At 50.0% G+C, this 13,225-nt stretch overlaps 1 protein-coding gene across 2 annotated transcripts in view; it reads left to right on the top strand.

The window, feature by feature from the left end:
• The window catches only part of MCF2L (MCF.2 cell line derived transforming sequence like), a 177,402-nt gene that overhangs the window by 44,146 nt on the left and 120,031 nt on the right, over window positions 1-13,225 (top strand). The gene's annotated exons all lie outside the window — the stretch shown is intronic.

Raw genomic sequence — 13,225 nt, 5'->3', positions numbered from 1 at the left:
CGATGTTTTTCTCTCATTGATGTTTCTAGCTCTCTATCCCTCTCCCTTCCTCTCTGTAAAAACTCAATAAAATATAAAATAAAATAAAGTAAAATAAAATAGTGCAGGCACTGCTATGGTCTGAGTGTGTGTCGCCCCAAATTCCTACGTTAACATCCTCATGCCTGACGGGATGGTGTTAGGAGGTGGGGCTCTGGCGAGGTGACTAGGTCACGAGAATGGAACAAGAGACCCCACCACCATGTGAGGTGCGGGGAGAAGGCCCTAGAAAGGGGGTTCTCTCCTGAGCCCGACCATGCATGCTTGTCTCTCCGACTTGCAGCCTGCAGAGCTGAGAGAAACACACCTGTTTCAAGCCACCAGTCCTGACATTTTGTGATAGCGCCCGATCAGACTGTAACCAGCACTAATAGGAAAGTGTGAAGAGGTCGCTTTACACCTTGTGTGCATTTACTGCCTTATGCCTGCAGGAGCATGTTTCCGCTGTGAAATCTTTCCGAGTGGAAGCTGGCCTGCCCCATGAGGAGGCTCACAGGCCTGACACCCCCAAGTGACCTGCTCAAGGTGGCAGATCTGCAGCCTGGTGGCATCTTTGGAGAAGCTTGGAACCTGAGGAAGCCAGTGCTCTGGGTCCCTGTGAGCAGACAGGTTGGTGTCCCAGGCCTAGCAAGGCCACGCCCACCACAGGCCACGCCCACACTGAGACCACGCCCCATCCCAAGGCCCCATCCTTCCAGCTCTCATTTTCATGGTCCCAGCAGAATGGGACCAGGTAGGGGCTTCCCCTTCCACTTGCCCACTGTGGCCAAGGGCAGCACTCAGAGCTTGGGGCTTTTCATTTCTCACCAGAGTCCTTCTGGAAGGTCACTCCTATGTCGCGAGTCCTTGTCCCAATCGGTTAGAGGTCATGGGTGGCCTGCCGGGTGACCTTTGTGAAGTTTCTGTAAACAACCCCCGTAAATGACAGGAGCTGTGTCCCTGCCTCGCTCGATGCTGTGACTAATGGGGAAACACACTGATTTTGCATTTCCTCTTCGAATTCACGGTGGATTTTTACAAGATGACGCCACTGGCACGTCTGCTCCTCATCTCTAAGGGACTGAGCTCTCTGCTGAGCTCAGGATCGGCCTTTCAAAGCCTGTCCCGGGCTCCGAAGAGAGCTCAGCTTGGGGAAGCAGGGCCTTTATCCCTGGTTATCTGATGAACCTGAGCCTCCGGCCCCTCCTCTGGGACATGCCAGGGGAGATCAGGCTGCTGCCAGCTTCAGTCCCTTGATTCTCTCCGGCTTCTGGCGGATGTGGCCCTGCCCCCATGAGCCCCTTTTGTTGCCCTAACAGAGGAGTTCTTGTTGATATGTTATTCTGATTCCATACTTGTCTATTATTTTCGGTCATTCAAATGGCTGCAGCTTAGTTTCTAAGGCTCAGCCCTGTTCACTTCAAAACTTCCATCTGGACCTCTTCCTCCTCCACCCTCCCTCACCCCGAAGGGGCACCAGAGGCTTGGGATGGGGGTGAGGACGGCTCTTCACTCACCCACCCTCCCCCCAGCGGCTCCCACATTGGGGCAGGGACGGAAGATGCCTGCACACGTGCACGCACGCACACTCTCGTGTGGCTGACCTGCCTGGCGTCTCCCCAGACCCTGTCTTCACTGCCCTGGGCAGGACCCACGTGTGGTGGGTGCCAGGCCCCACTCGGAGGCCTCACTTCTGGCTGTTGCCAGTGGTGGCCACCCTCCCCTGGTGCCTCCATGCCTGACAACCGTCTTCCCAAACCTCAGCCATGAAGAACTCTTCTTTAAAAAAAAAAAATATATATATATATATATATATATATATATATATATATATATATATATATATATGTTGATTTCAGAGAGGAAAGGAGAGGGAAAGAAAGATAGAAACATCAATGATGAGCCGAAACTGGTTTGGCTCAGTGAATAGAGCGTTGGCCTGCAGGCTGAAAGGTCCCAGGTTCGATTCAGGTACCTTGGTTGCGGGCACATCCCCAGTAGGAGGTGTGCAGGAGGCAGCTGATCGATGTTTCTCTCTCATCGATGTTTCTAACTCTCTATCCCTCTCCCTTCCTCTCTGTAAAAAATCAATGAAATATTAAAAAAAAGAAAAGGAAAAGAAACATCAATGATGAGAGAGAATCAATCATTGATTGGCTGCCTCTTGCACATTCCCTAATGGGGATCAAGCCTGCAACCCAGGCATGTGCCCTTGCAGAATCAAACTTGGGACCTTTCAGTCTGCAGACTGACAATCTATCCACTGAGCCAAACTGGCCAAGGCTCTTTTTTTTTTTTTAATTTAAAAATATAATTTTTATTGATTTCAGAGAGGAAGGGAGGAGAGAGAAATAGAAACATCAATACGAGAGAAAATTGATTGACTGCCTCCTGCCCACTGGGGATTGAAACCGCAACCCAGGCATGTGCCCTTGACAGGAATCGAACCTGGGACCTTTCAGTCTGCAGACCGACAATCTATCCACTGAGCCAAACCAGCCAGGGCCCATGAAGAACTCTTAACCCTGTTTGGGTGGCTGTCCCTTTTTTGCCATCTCTCATGAGCACTCTTCCCCCTCAGCTGTACTGAGATATAATTGACATAATGGGTGAGTTTGGGGTGTGCAGCGTGATGATTGGATCTAAGTGTGTAAGAAATGATTACTCATAAGGCCAGGTACCACCTTGATCATGCCCCATCATTACCATTTCTTTTTTTGTGGTGAGAACATTTAAGATCCCATTAGCGGCTTTGAAGTAAGGATACAATGCAGTATTGTTAACCTTAGTCCCCGTGCCTGTGCCTGCGTTAGGCCCCTCCCTAGGCTGGGAGGAGAGCTTTCCTCCCTGAGGGAGGGTGGGAGAAAGGAGTCATCTTTCTGCAGCAGCACTGCCCCTCTCCCGGGGTTGGGCAGTCTCCGGGCAGTCCCCCACCAGGCAGCTGTTCCCACACACCTGTTTTCTGAATTCAGAATTTCGGCCTCTTTGTCTTCGTCTTTGTCTCTTAGCTGAAATTCTGGGTCAACAGGAGGAATCCCACCTGCCATGCCTTTACTTACATTAGTACCTAGCCGTGTGGTCTGCAAACTGCAGCTCGAGAGCCACATGTGGCTCTTTGGCCCCTTGAGTGTGGCTCTTCTACAAAATACCATGGCTTGGGCAAGTCTATTTTGAAGAAGTGGCATTAGAAGAAGCTTAAGTTTAAAAAATTTGTCTCTAAAAAGAAATTTCAATCGTTGTACTGTGGATATTTGGCTCTGTTGACTAATGAGTTTGCCGACCACTGACCTAGCCCGTGCCTGGGCCTGCACTCCTTTCCTGCCCACCTCTGAGGTGCATCCCCTCCTCTGAATAGCTGAAAGCTGTTGGCAGGGGGAGGAGAGGGAGGAACCCGCTGTGCGGGCCTGTCCCGAGGCTAGGGCTCTGGGGATGTATGGTCCCTGCAGGAGGAGGTGCCTGTAGGAATCCAGAAATGGTGACCGGTTCTGGGGGTTGTTAGGGTCTTCAGCAGCGGTCACAGTCAGGGACTGAGATGGAACAGGTTGGGGTAGAGCTTGCAACGCTCAGGGCCAGCCCTGCAGGATCCCCCGAGCTGGGCATCAGCAGCTCTGGAGGACTGCGCAAAAGGCACCGCTGTGTCTGAAACCCAGCTTGCTTTCCCTGCCACCATCGCTCGGGGCCTGAACCAGGGGAAGGTGTCAAAACACGCCTGGAGAGAAGAGGCTGGGAAATGAACAAGCAACCTAATTAGCCTGGGTGGGCTGGATGTTTCCAACAGTAATTTAGCACCAAGGACATTAATTTTCCCGTCTGCAGGGAGGGTATGTGTCACTTGACACAGGACAAGCACATTAGGTCTAAGATTCAGTTTATCCTACACATCCCCTCATCCATCTCATCCCGAAGTGCGTAAGACTTCGTCTCCAAAAGCCCATAGAGCCCAGGAGTTCTGGAACACCAGCCATAGGCCCGATCTCTCGCTGCACACCCCCCCCCTCCCCCCCAAGCATCTAAACACCAGCCTATGCCTGGGACACAGGCATCCGCTTTGAACGTGCCCTTCACCTCCTAGCAGCTCTCATCAGCGGATCGCCGTGCGGGTTTTCACGTGTCCACATGCAGTTCTGTCGTCCCGGGCACACTCTGGGGAGCGTGAGGTTCCGCAGTGGAGGCCTTCTGCTCCTCCTGCAGAATTCTCAGCTTTCCCACGGCCAGGGCTTTGATGTCTGGCCGAGTTGTCATACCCACCAGAGGAGCCAGAGGTGAGGGTTCTTGGATTATTTTTTATTTTAAAAAAATATATATATTTTATTGATTTTTTACAGAGAGGAAGGGAGAGGGATAGAGAGTTAGAAAAATTGATAAGAGAAACATCTATCAACTGCCTCCTGCACACCCCCTACTGGGGATGTGCCCGCAACCAAGGTACATGCCCCCGACCAGAATCGAACCTCTCAGTCTGCAGGCTGGTTTGGATCTGAGTGTGTAAGAAATGATCCACTGAGCCAAACTGATTAGGGTTTGGATTATTTTTTAAAACTCATCAGCCACCTCAGAATTTCATATTCCCTCAAGGGTTCAATTAGAGCGGGGAGGAAGGAATCGCCAGTTGTGTGAGACTACAATGGCTGCCCAGCAGAATGGAAGGGTGGTCGGTGAGGGGAGCAGTCACCACTGATGTACCTACCATCACCAGCCCACCTGTCCCTTATGAATGGTCCCAGTCTCTCCGTTTGTCCTTAGATAACCTTTTTATTTATTATTTTATTATTTTATTTTATATTATATTATTATTATTATTATTATTATTATTATTAGTTCTTTAGACACTGTTAGGGGTTGAATTGTGTCCCCTAAAAAGATATGTTGAAGCCCTAACCCTAGTGCCTAAGATTATGACCTTATTTGGAAACAGGATCATTGTAGAAGCAATTAGTTAAGGTGAGGTCACACTGGCGTATCTTTCCAAGAAGGGAACAGAGAGACGCACAGGGACAAGATAGCCACGTGACTGGGAGATGCAGCCACAAGTCAAGGACTGCCTGCCTCCACCGGAGGCTGGAAAAGGTACGGAAGGACTTCCCCTGCAGGATTCAGGGAGTGTGTGCCCTGCTGACACCTTGAGTTTGGACTTCCAGCCTCCAGAACCCCGAGAGAATAGCTTCCTGTTGTTTGAAGCTGCCCAGTGTGTGGTGCATCGTCACGGCAGCCCCTGGACACCGCTGCACCCTCCCTCCTCAATCCCCAGCCGTTCCACCACCGTGGGCACCGGGCGGCGTGGCCTGCAGCCTGGCCTGGGAATTTTGCACCTGGCATTTTGTTTAAACAAAACCAACGTGAAGGGAAGGCGGGCTGCTCAGGCCTCCACAACCAGAGCTGGGATTTGGCACCAACAAGTGTGCTTGTCGAGGAGGAGGCATGTGGCCTGACAGGTGTGACCTCAGTGCTGTGAAGCTCCAGCGAGGGGCGAGGGGCGCTGGGCAGACAGCTCCAGGCACAGCAGGCCTGCACCTGCTCCTCTCCATCTGCTAAGCTTCTGGGGAGGTAGCCATGGGGCCACAGGTGTTTCAGTGACCCAGCTTGTCTGGGGCTTCGAGATGTGGTTTGTGCCACCTCGGGGCTGGTGTGAGCGGCTTGGGCCTCACTTTAGGCAGTGGTCTTTCGCTAGTAAGTTTTGAATTTTTTGGTAGGTTTCTAATTTTGTATTTAATTTTAGGAGAGAGAACCCATACAAGCTCTTAGCAGCGCTGGTCTTGCCCCCTGTGGGCCAAGTGAGCCCATCCGGGCCCCTCCAAGGAGAGCAGCTGAGCCCAGCCCTTTGTGTGTTTGCCGATGAGGATGCATGTGAGCACATGTCTGCACATGTAAAAATTAGGTACATATTTCAGAAGCTTTCAAAAAGGCTATGCCATCGCCCTGGTCCATGTGGCTCAGTTGATTGAACGTCATCCCCTGCATCAGGAGGTTGCTGGTTCGATTCCCAATCAGGGCACATCAAGTTGTGGGCTGGCCCTCACGCATCTCTCTCTCTCTCTCTCTCTCTCTCTCTCTCTCTCTCCCTTCCTCTAAAATTAAAAATAAAACAAAACACATATTTAAGAAAAAGCCCAGCTGGTGTGGGTCAGTGGTTGAGCATTGACCCATGAACCAAGAGATTACCTATTTGATTCCTGGTCAGAGCACTTACCAGGGTTACAAGCTTCATCTCCAGTAGGGGCATGCAAGAGGCAGCTGACTGATGTTTCTCTCTCATGGAGGTTTCTATCTCTGTCCCTTTTCCTACCTCTATCTCTAAAATCAATAAAAACAGATTTTTATAAAAAGCTACGCCCTTTGCTCTATAATTCTACTTCAAGGAATTTAACAGAGATATAATCAGACATGAGAAAAAAACATTATGCCTGTGGTTGTTTTCTTTCTTTTTTTTATCATTATGATAATCTGATTAAATTTTAAAATACACACAAGGGAGTATTTACACAGCTATTAAATTCATGTAGAAGAGTAGCAGCATGAAAAAAGTTAGAGTGAAAAATTTGTTATAAACAATATATTATTACAATTTGTATAAAAGTACATCAGGATAAAAAAAAAATCTCTACATGATGCTATTAGGGTTTATTTTCCATATTTTTCTAAAGTGAACACAATGATTCTTGTACTCACACAAAAATACATGTAATCTTAATCTCCTTGTTGTAGCCATCAAAATGCAATGATCACGTGTATAGGAGAACGTTACTCCAAGTCAGCCATCCTATCAGATTTTTCTCAGCAAAAGGACTTCTTCCAACGAACTAACCTTATCTACTGATTGTCCCTTTAGAGTTTGTGTTAATGTAGATTCCAGACATCCTTACAGGAAAAGCGGTGAAAAAAGCCAGAAATCCAAGCGTCCCGTCTCTCCTTTCCCGGAGAACACACCCCCCAGGAAGGGACTCTGAATGCCCTCCCTTGCTTTGTCCTGCAGGACACACACTGAGGACTGCATCCGAGGTGGTTTGCCTTCCTTGCATCTTGACCTTTGCTCCTGTTCTGTTTCCACTGAGGAACAAATCCAAATAGTACCACACTGTGGCCGGCAGACCAGACCGGACGGTGAATGCCTCTTCTGGGGGCTGTTGCTCTCCATAATGCCAAATGCTTTAAACAAACACACAAGGAGAGTGGGGCAGGCTCAGGAATCCCGTCACAATGCCCAAGTGGAGAGGAAATGGCTGGTCCCAAGACTGAATCCAGGAGAACGCTTATCCTCATGCCATCTCACTCATGTTTTTTACAAAACTTTATTGAGGGAATTAAACAAATCTAAGTGTATACATTTTAACTGTTCAGTATGATGATTTGATATACATTGCGAACTGATTACCCAGATCCAGGTAATTGACACATCCATAACTATGTGTGTGTGTGTGTGTGTGTGTTCAGTGAAAATGCTTAAGGTCCACTCTTTGTAACTTTCAAGGACACAATTACCATATTATTCACTGTCCTCGCCCTGTGGTACATTGGAGCCTCAGATCTCATTCATTTTATAACTGGAAGTTTGTACCCTTTGACCCTCCTCCCGCCCCCTGGCAACCACTATTCTATTCTTCTCTGTTTCTATGAAATCAGCTTTTCTTTTTTAGATTCCACATATAAGTGAAACCATGCAGTATTTGTCTTGCTATGTCTGTCCCGCCCCCTCAATGTCATGCCCTCCAGGCTCATCCATGCTGTCACAAATGGCAGGATTTCCTCCTTTTTTATGGCTGAATAATTATCCATTGTATACACGCACCATGTCTTCTTTATTCCTTCATCCCTTGAAGGACGGTTAGGTTGTTTCCCTATCTTGGCTATCACGAATGCTGCTGCTGTGAACATGTGGGTGCACACATCTCCTTTGTTGCCTTCGGATAACAGACCCAGAAGTGGAATTGCTGGATCACGTGGTAGTTGTCATTTTAATTTGTTTAAGGAACCTCCATACTGTTTTCCATCCTGGCTGCACTGATTTACATTCCCACCGGCAGTATGCATGGATTCCCGTCTCTCCACACCCTCACCAACACTTGTTACCCCTTGTCTTCTTGATGACAGCCATTCAAACAGGTGTGAGAGGGCATCTCCTTGTGGGTTGTTTTTTTTTATTAAATATATATATTTTATTGATTTTTTACAGAGAGGAAGAGAGAAGGATAGAGTGTTAGAAACATCAATGAGAGAGAAACACCGATCAGCTGCCTCTTGCACACTCCCCACTGGGGATGTGCCCGCAACCAAGGTACATGCCCTTGGCCGGAATCGTACCTGGGACCTTTCAGTTTGCAGGCCGACGCTCTATCCACTGAGCCAAACCGGTTTTGGCTCCTTGTGGTTTTGATTTGCGTTTCCCTGCTGATAAGCGGCGCTGAGCACAACCCCGTCCTTTTTACACTGTGTGGTGGACTTGGCGCAGTCAGCCCCTCTCACATGTTCTGGGTGAATCCTGCCTTTTGTGTGCTGAGTGTTCTGTCCTTGTCTTTGGCCCTGAGTTAGAGGAAAGGGGGTGGGGGAGGTCATCCTGAGTGCTGGGTGGGGATGCTGCTGGGCCCGGCGAGGGCGGAGAACAAGGTTGTTAGAGAGCAAGGTGAGGTGCCCGGGTTTGGCTAGTGGCAAGACCATGGCATCTCCAGTGTCTGTCTCTTCCTGAGCAGCCCACCTTCCCCAACCCGCATGTTGAGAGCCTAAGTCCCTGTCTATCTTCTCCTCCTCTTCCTCGCTCCTCACCTCTCTCCAGGCCCTGCCCACTGTGAAGTCCCGTCCTCAGGAACTAAGGACGAAGCCCCCTGGCCCAGATCCCCTGCTGCTTCTCAGGAGGAGCTCCCTTCATTACATAAAATGGTGTAACATGGCTAGTTTCCCCACATCCCGTGCCTGTTCAGGAAGGTCACCCTGTCTCTGCAGCCCCCCAGCCCCTCTCCTCAGACCTGAAGGACCAATGCCATGTGTCCCTAACACTACATAGCTTAGTGTGGCCTGTCTCCGAATTAGGTACAAACAGAGTTATACTTTATGTATTCTTTGCAACTCACTGTCGTAGCTCAACTGATATAAACCACCTGTTTCTACTGCTGCATGGTTTTCCATTGTGTGACCACAGCTCACCTTATTTACCCAGCCCACTGTTGATGGGTTTGAGCTATCCTCAGTCCTCCTCTCCCCTCCTAAATTTCACCCTTTACTCCCCTCTTCCTTCCTTCACCCCTCCTCTCCCTTCTTCTTTGCTTCTTCCCCTCCTCCTTTTCCTTTCCCCTTCCCTCCTCCTCTTCTCCTCCCTCCTCCTCCTTCCCAGTTGTAAGCAGCACTGTTGCAAGCCTTGGTGCCCACGGATACTGGTGTGCATGTGCCAGAGCTCCTTGCTGGTGGGGGCTGTGCACCTCTATGTCATACAGCATCCCCTTAGTTCCCGAGGAGTCGTGCAACTGACACACCTTCTTCACCAGCTTGTCCACCATCTGCCACCAGGCACGTGTATCCTTGTTAGTGGCCAACCCCCATTTGGAGTGAAAACCCCATGAGGGCAGGGAGCCTGCCTGCCTTGATAGGCCCTGTACCCTGGAACCAGCACGGGGCCTGGCTCCCAGCTCCTAGGGCCACGGTCGGCAAACTGCGGCTCCCGAGCCACATGCGGCTCTTTGGCCCCTTGAGTGTGGCTCTTCCACAAAATACCACGGCCTGGGCGAGTCTATTTTGAAGAAGTGGCGTTAGAAGTTTAAGTTAAAAAAAACATGGCTCTCCAAAGAAATTTCAATCATTGTGCTGTTGATATTTGGCTCCGTGGACTCACGAGTTTGCCAACCACTGTCCTAGGGTGTTTTCAGGAGAACAGGTGCAGCTCGACATTCCCCACGCTCCAAGACGCCTCTTGCCAGAGGTTAGGCTTCCTCCATACCCCAGCTCAGGAGTGAGGCTGTGCTGCCAATGGTTGCAAATGTCTCCACAGGCCCATTTCCAAGTCCCCCCCTTTTCCTTGCTGCCCGCCCCCACTCCCTTGATGTGGGATAAGGCAGTGCAGGAAATACGTGCATCCTCGCTTCCCATGGCCGGAGTCCAGCTGCACCTAGGCCCGGCTGCTCCGTCTCCTGTTACCTCACAGTGCCAGGTCTCCACCTTCCCCCTCCCTCCCCTCCCCCGGACATCGCCCACCTGTCTGGCCAGGGCGGGCTCCTCAGGGCTCCTGGTTTCTCACCTCCCTTTCATGGCTAGCTTTCCGGAACAGTTGCTAAGAGGATGTGCTCGGTCTCCAGGTATAACATTACGGTCCACCTTCCCACCTGGGCGCCGTCTGGCTTCACACAGAGGGTGAACAACGGGCACGCCCTGCTTCTCCTTTCTGGGAGGGGGCGATGCAGTATGGCGAGCGGGCCTGCGCCCCTGGGACACTTGGGCTAAGATTCTTCTTTCTTTCTTTCTTTTTTTTTTTTTTTTTTAAATATGAACATATATATATATTTTTTTATTTTTTATTGATTTTTTACAGAGAGGAAGGGAGAGAGACAGAGAGCTAGAAACATCAATGAGAGAGAAACATCGACCGGCTACCTCCTGCACATCCCCCCGCAACCAATGTACATGCCCTCGACCGGAATCGAACCTGGGACCTTTCAGTCGGCAGACCGATGCTCTACCACTGAGCCAAACCGGTTTCGGCTGGGCTAAGATCCTTCATGCTGTGTTGGCTCTGGGACCTCCCCTAACGGTCCCTGTCTAGCGGCGAGAGACATTGGGGATAACCTTCCAATTGAGATAGGACATTTCCCTGAAGCAGCACTTGCGCTCTGGGTCTGTCTTTGTACCCTCCTGAGTGTGAATCCAGCCTCTGCCACTTACCAGCTGTGCGGCCTGGGGCAACTCCCTGCACTTCTCACCGTGCCTTTTACTTCAGCCGGGTAAAAACTGTGCCCATCTGAGAGATCCTGGTGAACATTAAACCGGTTCACACCAGGTGAGTTTAGGAGGCGCCCTGGAGCTTAGTAGTACTCAATAAACACTGGGTAGTATTTTATCATTGTTATGCTCTTGGCAAATAGTAAATGATTTTTATAGAAAGCACCATTTGTGTTATAGTGTAAGAAGAGAGTAATGTTTTGATGGAGGTTGAGAGAGAGAGGTTGAGAGAGAGAGAGGTTGAGAGAGAGAGAGAGAGAGAGAGAGAGAGAGAAGGGAGGGAGGGAATGATATTTATTTATTTATTATTTTTAAATATATTTTATTGATTTTTTACCAAGAGGAAGAGAAGGATAGAGAGAAACATTGATGAGAGAGAATCATCGATCAGCTGCCTCTTGCACACCCCCTACTGGGGGATGTGCCCATTACCAATATGCATGCCCTTGACTGGAATCGAACCCGGGACCTTTCAGTCCGCAGGCTGACGCTCTATCCACTGAGCCAAACCGGCTTCGGTAGGAGATTTATTTTAAGTGACTGGCTCACACAATTGTGGGGGCTGGTAAGTCTAAAATCTAAGGGCAGGCTGCATGCTGGCGACTCCCAGGGGAGCGCCCATGTTGAGCTCAAGTCTGAAGCGAATGTAGAGGCAGAACGCACTCTTCCTCTGGGAAGGCCAGTTTTTTTCTCTTGGGACCTTCCACTGATGAGACGAGGCCCACCCACATTAGGAAGGCTGACTTGCTTGACTCACCGTCTACTGAGTTAGTTGTTAATCAGATCTACAAAACGCCCTCAAAGGAACAGCCAGAGTAGTGTTTGGTTAAACATCTGGGCACAGAGGCCTGGCCAACCTGACACATAGGAGCAACCATCACAGATGGCGGCAGACCCAACCCCGAAGCAGCGCGGGAAATGGAGCCAGCCAGCGGTGCCTCAGGGCCCGGGAAAGAAGCTGAGCGTGCAAATGGGAGTCAGTGAGAGCAGAGTGGGCAGAAGGTCTTGCCTTTGCTTTGCTTTGCTTTGGTTTAAAGGTGGGATAGACTCTCATAGGGAGCGGTTCTCAAAGTGTGGCTCAGCAGTGTCCCCATCACCTGGGGTCCAGTGAGAAATGCACATTCCTGACCTCCCAACACTGGGTTCACAACGCCGGTCATCTGGGTTAACAAGCCTCTGGGCAATTCCAATGAGCACCATTGAGTACACTCCTTGCTGAAAGAGGAGGGGACCAGGCAAAAGGGGGGTGTCCTGGCAGGTGTGTCTGCGGAGGCCTGAGGGAATGTGGCCTGGGGGCTAGTTTGGCCAAGGACAAGTGTGGGTGGTTCTGCCTCAGGAGTGGTGGGAAGGTGGATGCCACTTAGGGAGGAAAAGGCCTGCACTTTAGGACTCGGTCGGGTGACTTGCCTTCCTGAAGTCAGATGCAGGTAGCTGTGAAGGGGAAGGGGATGAATGATGTCAGGCTCAAGTGGCCATAGCAAAGCTGCTTTAGCTTCAGTGAAGGTCAGACCAGGACATTTGTCCACAAGGAAAAGGTTCCCTGTCTGCCCTGCGATGATACCTTTCCAGAGACCCCTCCCCTCATTGGACACTATCTTGAACCATAAAAAAATGCTGCTATGCAATGGCGTGTTTTTAAAAAAATATGTATTTTAATTGATTTTTAGGGAGAGAGAGAGAGAGAAACATCGCTGAGAGAGAAGCATCAGTTGGCAGCTTCCTGCATGCTCCCCACCGGGAACTGAGCCTGCAACCCAGGCATGAGCTCTGAACGGGAATCGTACCTCTTGGTGCCTGGGTCAACGCTCAACCACTGAGCAACATCATGGGGGGCAACATCAACGTAATTCAATACGTTTTGATGTATTTTTCAAAAAGCAATTTTTTTTTTTTTTAGTTTTGCCCCACACCTTCCCTGTGTGGTTATTACACCTTCACTTCACGCTGCGATGATTTGTTTGCACATCTTCCTTGACCTCCAACTCATGAGCTCTCTGAGGGCAAATGCTATGTCACCTTCATCTTTTTACCCCTCAGCCCACCTCTCGGTGCCTGGCAGTCACCCCACTGAGGTGTTGGCACACCCATTGTCAGGACATGAGCTGCAGTTTGAATCTCTGCCACTCCTTGCTTGCATCTCCTAAACCATTCATGGGAATTGGCACTTCTTCCCGAAATACTGTCAATACTGCCGTAAGGAAGAGTGTGCTACCTGTAATGCCAACCACAAAAATGATGGCAAGGCCCCAGGGTGGGCGAGGCCCCACGCAGGGCCCACCAGTGTGCACACTCG

The sequence above is a fragment of the Pipistrellus hanaki genome (genome assembly GCF_964339955.1).
Source record: "Pipistrellus hanaki genome assembly, chromosome: 3".
NCBI lineage: Eukaryota > Metazoa > Chordata > Mammalia > Chiroptera > Vespertilionidae > Pipistrellus > Pipistrellus hanaki.
This window is presented reverse-complemented; position numbering and strand designations above follow the sequence as displayed.